Source organism: Mauremys mutica, chromosome 20 (genome assembly GCF_020497125.1).
Source record: "Mauremys mutica isolate MM-2020 ecotype Southern chromosome 20, ASM2049712v1, whole genome shotgun sequence".
Classification (NCBI taxonomy): domain Eukaryota; kingdom Metazoa; phylum Chordata; order Testudines; family Geoemydidae; genus Mauremys; species Mauremys mutica.
This window is the reverse complement of record NC_059091.1, coordinates 7,320,156-7,334,830: the sequence shown is the minus strand read 5'-3', so window position 1 is coordinate 7,334,830 and position 14,675 is coordinate 7,320,156. Positions and strand designations below refer to the sequence as shown.

At 43.5% G+C, this 14,675-nt stretch overlaps 1 protein-coding gene across 3 annotated transcripts in view; it reads left to right on the top strand.

Annotated features, from left to right (window-relative positions):
- Positions 1 to 3,777: 3,777 nt before the first annotated feature.
- LOC123353618 (cyclic AMP-dependent transcription factor ATF-7) overlaps positions 3,778 to 14,675 on the top strand; it is a 115,430-nt gene continuing 104,532 nt past the window's right edge. For 2 of the 3 annotated variants that reach the window (XM_044994869.1, XM_044994872.1), the window contains exon 1: positions 3,787 to 3,902. The gene's annotated coding sequence lies outside the window, so the exon portion shown is untranslated. Of the gene's footprint in view, positions 3,903 to 14,675 lie in introns of all 3 variants that reach the window. The other variant, XM_044994870.1, reaches the window with a different exon arrangement.

Sequence of the window (14,675 nt, the reverse complement as noted above, 5' to 3'; positions counted from 1 at the left end):
GTGGGACATATATGGCCCACCAAAGCATTTCATAAGGCCCGTGGCCTGCTTCAACACAATATACAATTCATTAGTGTTTTGTTGTCAGGTTTACATCATTTTAGTTTACACAAGTGTGTAAATAGACAATACTGTACATAGAAACAACCGATCTAAATACATACAAAACAAGCTGAACTTAAAATATAAATCAAAACAGGCGACTTTAAATCTTATTAAAATATAGAATCTGTTTGGCCCACACAAGGTTGTGCTTAGGTTTTTGTGGCCCAACTATGTAATATAGTTTGGTACCATTGAATTAAATGACTGTTTCACAGTATGCAGTGTTGTAGCCGTGTCAGTGCCACAATATTAGAGAAGAAGAGCTCTGGGTAAGCTTGAAAGCTGGTCTCTCTCACCAACAGAATTTGGTCCAATAAAAGATATGACCTCACCCACCTTGTCTCTCTGAGTTTCACTGGTGTGTTTGAGAAATGTATGGTTTAGGGCAGGGGTTCTCAAACTGGGGGTCAGGACCCCTCAGAGGGTCATGAGATTATTACATTGAGGGTCATGAGCTGTCAGCCTCCACCCCAACCCGCTTTGCCTCCAGCATTTATAATGGTGTTAAATATATTAAAAAGTGTTTTTAATTTATAAGGGGGGGTCGCATTCAGAGGCTTGCTATGTGAAAGAGGTCACCAATAAAAAGGTTTGAGAACCACCGCTTGTACTGGCAACTGATATTGGGGCCATGTCTACACTATGAGGATTACAGCAGCACAGCTACAGCAGTGTAGCTATGTGGCGCTAGTGTAAATACTTCCTACGTTGATGGAAGGGGTTTTTCCATCATTGTAGGTAATATTCTACCTGAGTGGCAGTAGCTAGGTTGACCAAACAATTCTTTCATTGATCTAGCTGTGCCTATACTGGTGCTTAGGTTGGTTTAACTATCAGGCGCTCAGGGGAGTTCATAATCTAATTAGACAAAACAAAGGGTGGGAGAGGAAACAGAGACATGGAGGGGAAGTTATTTGACCAAAGTCACCCAGCAGGTCAGAGACAGAACCAAGAATAGAACCCATGTCTCTTGATTCCCAGTCTAGTACCTGATCCACTGGATCATGCTGCTTCTCAAGAGGGCCTAGTGCCCAGATTTCACAATGTATGTTCCTAAAATGCTGAGATTATTATTTATTTGTATAGCAGCAGTGCCTAGGAGCCCCAGTCAGGGACCAGGACCCCATTGTGCTCAGCACTGTACAAACACAGACCAATAAAACTGTCCCTGGCCCAAAATGCATATCTGCTATAACCCTTTTTTTTTTTTACCATGTTTTATGCTGGAAGGTGTTAATGGCTGCCATCAAGAAGGTCCTTCATATACAGACAATCACAGACCTGGTCAAAGCCAGTGGGTATGCAAAGCACTCTTCATTCAGTCTAAATGGAAGGAACAACTAAGTCCTTTTTATGTAGTGATATCTAGAACCAATACCAGGCTGCTGCCTAAGGCACTGGTCACATGGTGAAGCCTGAGCAGAACTGAGCTACTAATTGGGGGAGGGGGGAGTTCCCTGGTTACAAATACAGGAGCAAGTGGCAAGCTGTGTGTGTGAGAGGCAATAAGCCTTGAGGCACAGGACTGTCTGAAGAGTCAAGCTTGGAAATTGCCTGCTGTTATTTATTGCTACTCTGTTCAGCAAAGCAGGACTTAGTTCAAACCTGTTTATTTAGAAAGAATATACACAAAGAATAGACCTGACTCAAGTTATTCATTTGTCCTCCTAATGGGAACAACTTGGCAACAGCCCAAATGGCAGTAACTACTCAGGAGCAAACACACATTTATGCATCTTGGGTGGCTTAGTTTTCAAACATCTCTTTTGCAAGGAGGGGTTGCTTTGAATAACCAGCAAGTTACATGGTGCTGTGTTGTTATCATTGGTATACAAAAGGAATTACAGTAATTGGCAAGCATTGTAACAAACCTAGGACTTCATGGCTGTCAAGTTTGGTGCTTACCATGGACACTGCAGCAAGGGGAACAGAATCCAGATCTTCATGCTCCAAAAACACAAGCCTCTACCCCTTCTGCCAAGAGGGAATTGACAGTAGCAGTATAGGGCTGATGACACACAGGTAAATGGGTCAATTTCCAGCCAGTAGAGAGTGGAGGTAGATAGAAAATACATGTACGCTAGCTAGTTCTTTATAGTTGGACAAAGGAAACTTAGTAATTGTCTCTAAAACTATCTACAAAGTGGGGTGTGTGAAGAATGCTGGTGTGAAGACAAACACCATGCATATGCTGGGAGCTTGTCTGCTGTCCTCTCTTTGAAATCTGGGGGACAGAGAGTAGTGGGGTCACTATCCCCTCAGTGGTGGGAGGTGAGGGGATCTCTGTCAATGTCCCCTCAGTGGTGGGAGGTGAGGGGGTCTCTGTCCATGTCTCCTCTTGAGGGTAGGGGTGAGGGGGTCTCTCTCATTGTCCCCTCAGTGGTAGGGGTGAGGGGGGCTCTGTCCATGTCTCCTCTGGAGGGTAGGGGTGAGGGGGTCTCTGTCAATGTCCCCTCAGTGGTGGGGATGAGAGGGGCTCTCTCACTGTCCCCTCAGTGGTGGGGGTGAGGGGGTCTCTATCCATGTCCTCTCAGTGGTGGGGGTGAGGGGGGTCTCTATCCATGTCCCCTCAGTGGTTGGGGGGTGAGGGGGTCTCTGTCCATGTCTCCTTTGGAGGGTGGGGGTGAGGGGGTCTCTCTCACTGTCCCCTCAGTGGTGGGAGGTGAGGGGGTCTCTATCCATGTCCCCTCAGTGGTGGGGGGTGAGGGGGGCTCTGTCTATGTCTCCTCTAGAGGGTGGGGGTGGGAAGGTCTCTTTCACTGTCCATGAGGGTGGGGGTGAGGGGGGCTCTGTCCATGTCCCCTCAGTGGTGGGGATGAGGGGGGCTCTCTCACTGTCCCCTCAGTGGTGGGGGTGAGGGGGGTCCCTGTCCATGTCCCCTCAGTGATGGGGGTGAGGGGGGGCTCTCTCACTGTCCCCTCAGTGGTGGGGGTGAGGGGGTCTCTCTCACTGTCCCCTCAGTGGTGGGGGGTGAGGGGGGCTCTGTCTATGTCTCCTCTAGAGGGTGGGGGGGGGAAGGTCTCTGTCCCAGTCCATGAGGGTGGGGGTGAGGGGGGCTCTCTCACTGTCCCCTCGGTGGTGGGGGTGAGGGGGTCCCTGTCCATGTGGGGTGAGGGGGGCTCTGTCTATGTCTCCTCTGGAGGGTGGGGGTGGGAAGGTCTCTGTCACTGTCCATGAGGGTGGGGGTGAGGGGGGGCTCTGTCCATGTCCCCTCAGTGGTGGGGGTGAGGGGGGCTCTGTCCATGTCTCCTCTGGAGGGTGGGGGTGAGGGGGGCTCTGTCACTGTCCCTCAGTGGTGGGGGTGAGGGGGGCTCTGTCCATGTCTCCTCTGGAGGGTGGGGGTGAGGGGGGCTCTGTCACTGTCTCCTCTGGAGGGCGGGGGTGAGGGGGGCTCTGTCACTGTCCCTCAGTGGTGGGGGTGAGGGGGGGCTCTGTCCATGTCTCCTCTGGAGGGCGGGGGTGAGGGGGGCTCTGTCACTGTCTTTTCTGCCATAGCCCGTCCAGTAACGCCCCCCTCCGAGGAAGGCAGAGCGGGCGGGCACGTTCCACCCACTGCCTCTTGCGGGCAACGCCACCGCTCCGCTTTGGCACACATCCCGGCTGATGATTGGTTCTCTCTTTTCCATGCCCCGCCCCGTGGGAAGTCTCGCGAGACTATCGCGCACAGGGAGGGAGGGGGCACCCAGCGCGAGACCCAGGGACAGCTCGGGAGGGACGGAGCCAGCGCGAGATTCCGTAGCCAGCGCCAGGCAGAGGTGCGGACCTGAGGCAACCCAAGCGTGCCCCCCGGTCTCGAGGTGAGCGAGGCCCCCCGCTATCCCCCTGGAGTAGACGATGCCCCCCCCCCATGTCCCCGAGTTTTCGTGAGAGTACCGGCCCCTTCCGTGAGTGACAAGCGTCTTCGGCCAATCGGTCGGCCGGGCGGCTCGGAGTGATGGGCGCCGCAACCAACAGCGTCCGCGAATGATGTGGAGCACGCCCCCTCCTCAGGGATGGGCGGGGCTCAGGGTTGCTGGAGCCTCCGAGGGGCCCGGGCGGTGGCTGGTTGGGGGGAGGGGGCCCGGCCACGGACAGTGTGTGTGTGTGTGTGAAAATGTCCGCTCGTGAGGGGGCCTGGGCTCCTTGGTGGGGGGCCCCTGAGTGCTTTGGTCTAGGGGGTTGTGAGAGGCCCCCGTGGTGAGGAGGGGTTCTGGGCTGTGTGGATGGGGATTATGGGGGGCCCCTATGCAGCAGGGCCGTGCTGGGTCAGCAGGTGGCTATGGAGAGGGTCCTCCTGCAGTAGGGAGATCCTGGCCTGGGTAAGGGCTTGGGACTCTCTAGTTACAATTGGTGAGTTGAGATTGTAGGCTCGGGGGGGGGGAGAGGGGGCTCATGGGATTGGTAGATTGGGGGTGTCACAAAAACAACTTGATGGGGGTCTAGGAGTAGGGTGGGTAACGCTGACACTAGATGTAGTGGGAGTAACCCTTTAACATACCCTCCTGGGAAGTGTATTGGAAGGGGTTGACCCCCCCCCCCATCCCCAGGCAAGTTTAAATCAGTTACTCTAAACATCAGTAGGGTAAAAACTTAATGTTTAAATCGCACAATCTTTGTGTGTGCGTGTGTATAACAACAATTATTAAAGAAAAAATATATATTGTGCAATTTAAACATTAAGTTTTTACCCTGATTTAACTTTCCTGGAGATGGGAGGAGTCATCCCCTTCCAATACACTTCCCAGGAGGGGGCTCTCTCTCTATATATAGCTTCTTAAATAATTATTTCTCACTGTTAGACTTTGGGAGCCCAAACTTTGAGAACTTTGTTGAAGCAGTGAGTGTTTAATCCATTACTGCACAATTACTTCTCTTTCACTTACATACTATGGTAGAATAGGTGACAGTTTCTAGTAAACTAGAACTATTAAACAAACCGCCTCATTTGTCAAAAGGGTTTAATCTTTTATTGCTAAAATTAATTGGGCCCCATTTTCTCTCCTTACCCTAAAAGAAAAAGACCAACAGGTTTGACTTTTCTTACATGAAATGCTACATGAAAATTAAAAATACTTGGTGATGCATATAAAATCAATATTGATTAATCAAATAAACTTAAATTTTTAAGACCAGACTCTGTTGTAATTTACACCTTTCATGAAATCCAGTTGAGTACCACTGCCACCTTCATAACCTCTTTCGATTCTTTAATCTGTACTTTTTTCCATCCGGCTTTCTATGCATGGAATGCCATCTCTATCCTGGTTCACCAAGTAGCTACTGTCTCCATATATTCAGGTCCCTTCTAAAGACTAAATTTTGCTATTAATATATTACAGTGATAAAATGATATGCATACTTTGGGCACCTCAGCATGTCTTGTTTCATCATTGTGTTCTATGGGGTAGGGACTTTCTTCAGTGTGTCTGGTACAGCATCAATTACATTGCTAACCATAACCAATAGCACTATCCAAAAGGATCGCATGGTGCTTTACAAACTGTATAAATATAGTTATTGCCTGTGCACTAAAATATAGACACTTGTGTGTAGAATGCAGCAGCTATTCTGAACCACCAATTCTATAAAACAGTGATTTGGCACAAATTAAGAATAACTTCATCACTTGAACAAAAGGGATTTTATGAGTGTAGAATATAATTTCCCGAGTTGGAATCTGGTTACTAGTAGGGTTAACATCCTTTCTTTCTTTTTTTAAGGCATGTTTGACTGCTATCATATGAATACATATTAAGCATTTATCATTCTGGCCAACCATAATCAGTTTCATGGCTGTAGTTTAACCATCATTGAAGTGCTTGTTTGCTGTTAGTGCCTAAAAAGAAGGTTGAACTGATGGAAGTTACAGGCCAGAAATGTAGATGCAAAGTTTGTTGTAGTATGGTTAACTGTACTTGTGTCTGCAAAAGCCTCTTAATTTGGACCAATTATTTCTAATCCCAGAATCTGATTGGGAGTAGAGCGGTGGAAAACCAGTCTTTCTGTTTCAAAACAGTGAGCAAATAGGCATCGGATGAAGTTATCCGGTTCACAGAATCCTAGTTTACAAAACCTGGAGGGCCACTGAATTATAAAAAATTGTTCAATTTTCACAGTTGTACTCAAGCAGACATTTGGGGAATGTCAAATGTTCTCTATATTTCAGGTGATACATTTTTTCTCTCTCTAAATTTATTTATGCTGTTTAATCATAGCTGTTAGATCAGGAGAATATCTTTCAGGATATCTGGTCCGTCACACTGGCCAGTGCAGGATTATTCCATTCTAGATTTTCTTGAGACAATCCAGTTGTAAATATCTCAAGCAATGGGGTTTCTTTGAGGAGACTATTACTGCATCTAACGGATTTCACTTTTGACAACTTTATTTGTACTTAGCCAAGTTTTGCCTTAAATTTGTGCCATTATTCTTATATGTTATAAGTTATACCTACTTGTACAATGCTCCTTCACCCTCATTGGCATTCACTCTTAAAATAATTGTAGGCAGTTAACATGTATTTTCCACTGCATGCGTCCTATGAAATGGGCTGTAACCCATAAAAGCTTATGCTCAAATAAATTTTAGTCTCTAAGGTGCCACAAGTACTCCTGTTCTTTTTGTGTCCATCTTAGTTGTCATTAGCCAAATTACACATGTAGCTACTTTAATGTTTCTTCATAAATCAATCCTTTCTGTGACTTTATCACTTTTCCCTCCCCGAATGTCCTCCAGTTTGTCAGTAGTGAGTGCTGATGTTGGATTGCTTAGAGCTGCATACAGTTCACATTAGAGTTTTAGAGATGAGGACATAACCTTTTTGCTCTGGGTGTAGCCCTGAATCACATTCTCTTCCCCCCCACCCCCGCCTTCCTTATTGCATTACAAGCTCCTGTCTAATTTACTGTCCACTATCACCTCAAGTATCATCTTCCCTCCACCTGTGATCTAGTTTACATTCCCCAGAGTATTAAATGCATTTATTTCAAGTTGAATTTATTTTTTTTACTCATGTCTTATGCTGTTATTTCTAATGTTTCTAGATTTTATTGTTTCTCAGTTCTCCCTGGTGTTTGCAACACATCCCAGTTCCTTTAATCCTGATTTCTTTCTCCTCCTGCCCCACCACCCACATTCTACATAATGTACAAAGATGTCAAATGAAAATGAACTTCATCTTGACTCAGCAGTGCTCGTCCCGGTGCTGCATCCAGCTTGGTACATTGCAATTATCATTAACCTTTTAAAAAATCTGGTTGAAGGACTGCAGTTAGTCTGTGTGACAATGTTCTTATGAAGCTAATTTGGAAGTGCTGTAAAATCCATGTGGCATGGCTCCTACTGTGATTGTGATTACAAAGATATGCAGTGCACAAAGTATTGAATAGTAACATATTGAACTGATTTGTATTGTCAATTTAAATAATTATAGTGGTTTACAGTGAACTTAGTTCTTGTGACACATGGTTATAAATTAAAAAATGTAAGCATGATGTGGGAGGCAGTGTTTAGCAGTTAGAATAGGGACTAGGAGTTGGGATTCCTGGGCTCTCTTTCCTGGCTTTGTCACTCTAGCCATGTGATACTGGGCAATTCACTTAACCTCCATGTGCCTCAGTTTTCCATAGGTAAATTAGCTCTAATACTCACCTTTTGTAAAAGTGCTTTGCGAGCCTTTTGTTGGGTGAAAGGTGCAGTAAGTGCAGATTGACATTTGGAAATGCTGCTTTAAAAAGTTTAAATGGGAAAAATAAAACTGTCTCATTTAAAAATAAAACTTTTTTGATTGGGTTTCTTTATTTTCAGATCTCTTGTTAATAGGGCTCGTGGCAGTGGTTGGGAAGGCTGAGGAGGATAACTGCAGAATGGGCAGAGTTGACTAGAGTGTGAGGTTCCCAGACTGGTGTATAGGGAAGTTATTAATTCTCCCCCTACTTGTTGCTCTGAAAGGTGAGGAAACTTAAGAGATGAAGTGCTAATAGATATCAGGAGACAGTTGTGTCAATGAAACTAGATCTCTGTTCCCAACCTCCTTTGGCATGTAGAACGTAGGTTATGCATCTTACCTATTGTGGGTGATGGGGGGAGGTGGAGGATATGAGCAATCAATAATAGAAGTCTTATGGAAATATGTAGCAGTGATTGGAGTTTGCTACCATTTGGGACACTTCCTGATTCACATTCTGTAGTTGCCCCTTCATGGTAAAAAGTTTTAAAATTTCTCAGTAAAACTTTTTAGAGAGTATCATTCTACAGGTCTCCTGGTGTGGCAGGTGTGTTCAGCATGTTCATCTGGGGATTGCAGGCTTTGGATTCCAGATGATGTTTTGCTTTACATGCTACTCGTTTTTTCTTAAGCACTTGAACTTTTTTAGGGCAAGACACTTAATGCCATATTTTCAGAACAGCTCCTATCCCATTTAGGCACTTAAATGAAATGGACATATGTTTAATGGTGACTCCCAGTGGGAGCTGCTGGCTGGTGAGTTCTTTTGACAGTCTGGCCTCATGGACCTGATTTTTCATAGATGTTGCGTCTCTTCTGCTCTCACTGACTTCTTTTGAAACTTAGAGCAATTCCTTCTCTCTCTCTCTTTTTTTTTTTTTTGAAGAAGCTCCCAATATGATGAGTAGACTAATTTTTCAACAGTTTAAACTTAAATTAATAGTCTTCTTTCCTTTTGAATTAATTGCTAACCTCAATTTCCAGCATTATATATTTGTTGCTAAAACCTTAGATCATAACATCTGTGTTGAACTTTTGTCTTGCTGACGTATTTCCCATGATGTGTCAGTTAAACAACTGCTAGTGACTCAGTGGCCCCTTTGTTCTCCTCTTCCCCATTTCCCTTGATAGTGCAAACTAGGTCTGAAATAATTAAGGCTAGTCTATGCACAGAATTGCTCTGGTTTAATAAAGGTGTTCTGTTTTTAAAAAAAGATTTAGTTAAACCAGTACAAAAGGCTGTGTGGATACAATGTTAGCTTAAATTGCTTAAGAACAGGTTGAACTAAACAGAAATAAGGTTAAGTCTATGCTGTGGCAGCACAACTGCTGCAGTGTTGTTGCAGTATTGTCATATAGGTGCTTCTTACATTCATGGAAGAGTGTTTCTCTCCCCCCCCCCCGATATAGTTAACCCACCTCTCCAAGAGGCATTAGCAAAGTTGACGCAAGAATTCTTCCATTGACCTAGCTGTGCCTACAGCGGGGATTAGGTCGACCACACACGACCCAGTTTTTCACACCCCTGAGCAATGTAGCTAGGTCGACTAAAGTTTTAGGTATAGACCAAGCCTAAATGTCTATGTAGAGGTTTGTGCCAGTTTCATAAAAGAGGTGCAAACTTGTGTGTGGACAGCCCCTTAGCAGCAGCATTTTTGCAGAGGGGAAATAATTTGCTCTAGAAGACGCTGTGTTTTACTGGTGCTAGCTTCACAACTATTAGAGCTACTGGCATCGAACTCTCATCTCTAAAGTAGTGGATTCAAGTTCATGCCCTAGGATGACTCCTCATTTTTAAATGCACGGAGATGGGATGGTTCTTAAATGTTAATAGGTAACAATTTGCTTTTGCTGTAGTTAGTCTTTTTAGTTCTTTTGAGAGAGAAATTTAGCTTAATTCTTCCTACAAGTTCATATTTCTCTCTATTCTGTAACTATTTATCAAGGAGTTTCTTGCATTGTTCTCTGAAGCATGTATTCTAGCCATTGTTGGACAGAACACTGGTCTGCACTGCAGCCCAAAATGGTCTGTCTTAAGCTAGAGAACCTAAGAGGAGCAACCCAGAATTGAACCTCCAGTGTGTGTAGTGAAGTTCCCTAAAGAAGGCAACACAGTATGATTACAGATTGCAGATAGCAAGTAGTGCTTCAGCTCATGTTTCATAGAGGGAGATGTAGCTCTGTTAGGAAAGCGCTGCAATAGTCTGGAATGTAACTCTCTTCTGTCCCACCCTTACGTGAAAGAATAAACTGGTGGCAAAGTACTGCTGCCAGCCATTACAAGCTGATTCATGAGAGTGAACAAAGCCTCTCTACCACATTAGACACTGGTATTATCTTCTTATTCATGATAAACTTACAGTGCCTATCTTCCAGATATTTTTTCTGTGTACTTTTTGTGAGGCAAGAGAGGTATTGTAGTATTGAACTGTGCTGAAGAAAAGTTTTCAGGTTCCTTTTATCTGAAACGCCAGTTATAAATGGAGTGTTGTGGTGAGGCTCACCCTTTCAGTGCATTTTGAGGGTGTGCTCCCACAGACCCAGGATTTGCTATGCCATTGAAAATTAGTTCCTTGGATTTTGCTAGCCTGCCACGCTCACAAAGAATACTTTTCAGCTCTGTGTTGGCAAGGGTAAGGAGAGGAAATGATTCTGTTCTGAATACCACTGTTACTTTAAAAAAAAAAAAATTAAAAAAATAGCTGCCTAAGGCCCAGTCTGCATTTAAAACTTATAACAGCATGGCTATGTTGATCAGGGATGTGAATAAAAACACAGCCCCTAATGAAAGAGCTAAACCAACAAACCCCCCAGTGTAGGCACAGCTATGCTGACAGTAGAGGACATCTGTTGGCATAGCTAATGTCGTTTAGGGAGATGGTGTTCGTACACTGGCAGAAAAATTCCTTCTGTTGGTAAGTATGCTGGCATAGACACTGTAGTGTAGACATAGCTTAAGGTCTAATGGCAAAAGCTTTCACTTATGGTTGCAAAAATAAAAACCTACTACAGTACAACCTTAATTATCTTACTGTACTGGGGGTATTGAATGATTTCAGATAATCAAGGTATTGAGTATTTGGGGGAATTTGCACTATAGCAGATGAGGCATAATTCTGTTTTGGGTATTTGAGGGTCAGATAATCAGGGTTACACCGTAGAAGTAAGTACTTAATGGTACTATTTTGGGGATTCTCTTCAGGGGTAATGTTTCACTGTCACTTTTCCTCCTCTCAAGTTGAAATACGACACATTTGGGCAGGAAAAACTTGAATAACTAATCTGCTTCTAATAAATCTAAAAGTTTGTCCTTGCCGCATTACTTATTGCACTGGAATCTGAAGTTCAAGTCTACTCAACATCTCCTATTTGGGATGTATAGTCTAGATCAGATATAGAAAGATGGTGGTTTTAAAATTTTCAACGTTGTGATAAATTGAATTAGAAGGAGAAGAGAGGCGGGTGAAGTCCAAATATAGTACTAAGTATGTCACTGGTGGTATCTTGGTAGATGTAAATTTCACTAATGTAAACTGCTTAATTCTTGACTTGTGAAATCTGACTCCTTTATAGGGAGTGCACAGATAATTTAGGTCCAGGATTTAGTATTTAAATCCAGGAATGGTGAATGTCACTTACAAACCAAATAAGAATAAAAGTATTTTACATTTGCATAAACTTCAGTAAAGTTTTTTCCCATGCACAACAGAACTAGACTCACCAGTCTAGTTTTAAACTAAACAATGTTCAAAAAGTAAACAGTGAAGCATAAGCTAAAACTTTAATTCCATCAGTTTTAATAATCTGAGGTAGTTTTAATAACCCAATATGGTATCTAGTACAGGTATGGATATTTTCATCATAATAGCTTGACAATTGATAACTTTATTCACTCATCTTCAACCAGAAGTTTCCTGCACAATGTACTTTGGTGAAGAAATGCATATAATCTTTGTTTTATTTCTTTGTTTTGAATCTCTGCATTTAACACAATTGTGGAATATATGAATTTTGATAATCTATAGGATGCTGTTTTCTCACTTACATAGTGCCTTTCATCTGTAAGGATTCCAAATCCCCTATATGGGTAATCACTTTGCTCTCTGCTAAAAGGTAGCCCTTTCTTAGGTGAGCTGCAGCAGTTGTTTAACATGTGCAGCAACAAACCTGGTCTCTAGATGTTGCCTTGTTTATAAATGGAGCACTTCTTGCACCCATCTGTGAGCACTATAGCATCACTTTAGCCCCCCATGCATCAAATAACCCACACTGTAGAATTTGAATGCTGAATACATATAAATGCCCACGTATGTTATAAATAAAAACGGGCAATATTTTGCTTTGGGTGAGGGAAATATTTTCACTTAATGTTCACACACATACAACTGCCTCATGGCTTCACTTAACTCCAACTCTCACCCTGAGAAGCTCTCCTGCCGACATAGCGCTGTACATACTACCATTTGTGCCGGGGTAACTTATGTCGTGCAGGGATGTGGTTTGTTTTGTTTTTCACACCCCTGAGCAACGACATCTTTGGCAACAAAAGTGTTAGTGTAGACATGGCCTCAGTCCTGTTTACTTCCATTGAGACTTGGGTTCCTAAGTGCCTGTGGCCATGTCTACACTAGCACTTATGGCAGCAAAACTTTTGTCGCTCAGGAGTGTGACACACCCCTTTCCCCCGAGCGACACAAGTTTTGCCAGCATAAGCTCTTGTGTGCATAGCGCAATGTCTGCAGGAGACGCAATGTCTGCAGGAGACGCTTGTTGAGTTGGTATTATGTCTACATGAGCACTCTTCCAGTGGCACAGCTGTAAGCGTAGACATGGCCTAAATGACTTTTGTAAGTGGGATGCAGACTCCTAAGTCATTCAGGCGCTTCTCATAGTTATCTCTGTAATAATCAATAGGGAGCACTGGGTCTCTTACATTTTTCTCCATTGTTCTTGCAATCGTAGTATAACTGCATGTGAATTATTTCTGCCCCAAGTATACTAGGTGTCTTTCAATAGATGAACTTAGTGTACATAAGGACACGCCACAGCTAGTGAACAAATACAGGGGAAGGCTGGATTATGTCAAGATCAAGGTATTGCTTAGGTGATTATGAGTTCATTTTGGAATACCTTTTTTTAAAATGTAGTTGTCTTGTCTGCTGGAAGCCGTGCCAAAGTTTCTAATTCTGTGACCTCTATATGGAGCACCTTCTGCAAAGGGTTACAAGGAGTCAGTGTGTCAGCATGCTCAACAGTTGCAGTCTAGTTTTAATACGTCAAAATCAGTAATATGAGAAGCAGGTAAGCCACGAACTTCAGATTTTTTTTTTTAATGAAGCCTTGTGCAGTGTCATTTTGGTTTGATGTTGGATGCCGAGATGCCTTGGATCTCCTTGACTTTTGTCAGCCTGGATTCAGACCTGAGTTCAGCACAGTCTGGTTATAATATAGATCTGGGGTCCATGCTGATCGTGTTGGATCTAATCAGCTTCTTTGATACCCTTGATTATGCTGTGGTTCTGACTTGGCTGTGACTTCAATCAGAGTTCGTTTGGGCAACTACTTTTCAGACCTGTGTCCTTCACCTGTTACTTGAGTTCATTGTAATATAGAGATTGTACTACTGCAATGCAAGCTGCATAGTGCTACACCTTGGATCAATGTGGAAATGAGCTAGTGGTTTGCTTCTTGAGTAGAGGTTTCTCCTATGAGTGCTTGACACCAGTGTACTGTGAATTGTACTTTCTGTAGGTTTCTGGGTAGAGTTTAAAGTGTTGTGTTTGACCTATAAAGTTCTAAAAAGCTTGGAGCCTACCTATGTGCAAGATTTTCTCTTGACTTCTGCCATCCTGGCTTAGCTGCAAACAGCTGGAGTCCACCTCAGTTAGTGAAGAGAGAGCTGCTGGCAGGACATTCTCTGTGCACTGTTTGGCGACTTGGAGTTTCCCCTTTCCCCCAGGCTTCTTGCCTCTTGCTCTGAACTACCATGAATCAGTTGATCTCCAGGCATGCTGCAAAGTCCTTCTCTTTTTTCCAGGCTTTTGGGGAGGGAGGCAGGAACTTGAGAGTTTGAGTATTGTGCACTCATCAGTGGGGGACAAGAGGTGGTCTTTCTAATTCTTCTGGTTTGGGAAATTGATGACTTGCTGTTGTGTTTTAAGTTAGATTTTTTTTTTGTTTATCAGAAATGTAAATAAATGACACTAGGCAATTAATAATCCTTACCTAACCCATGTTAAGGTTGGTAGGTATTTGGAGAGTAGTAACCGTTTATCTTACTGGATTTTTGCAGTTGGGATCCATGCTTTCGACATGAAACCAGGTTGGAATGCCTCTGGCTTTCAAACACTGAACCTGTGAGGTACATGTAGGACACCTTGTAAACTGTTTAGCCATGTACCTGCATTGCAGGTCAGTTCCTTATTGACTGTGATTAGTACATATGTCCCCTGGAGATTGTGGTGGTTCCAGATCATCCTAACTTGCAGATATGCTCAATGGCTTTACAGACACTTGTTCCTTTTGTACCTTTTTTTGTGAATTTTTTTCATTACTAAATCTTCTTTTTTTAAAAGAGAAACTTAGATCCTATGTCTTTCAGTGTCCTCACTCTGTGCTGATTTATATACCTGATTCATCATCCTTTCTCTTATGTGGATGCCCAGGTGCACCCACAATGCCTTGCTCTGTCTCTAGCATTGAAGTTTCGACTCAGGCTAAGTCCACATTATAATTTTTGTGTGTGATTAGTGGTGTAATTTCTTCTTATGACATTTTTATCTTTGGTAAGTCCTAGGATAGAGGCAGCTTTAGTGGCAAAGAAGTGCTTTTGCCAGTATAACTTATTCAGGGAACTGGTAGACGC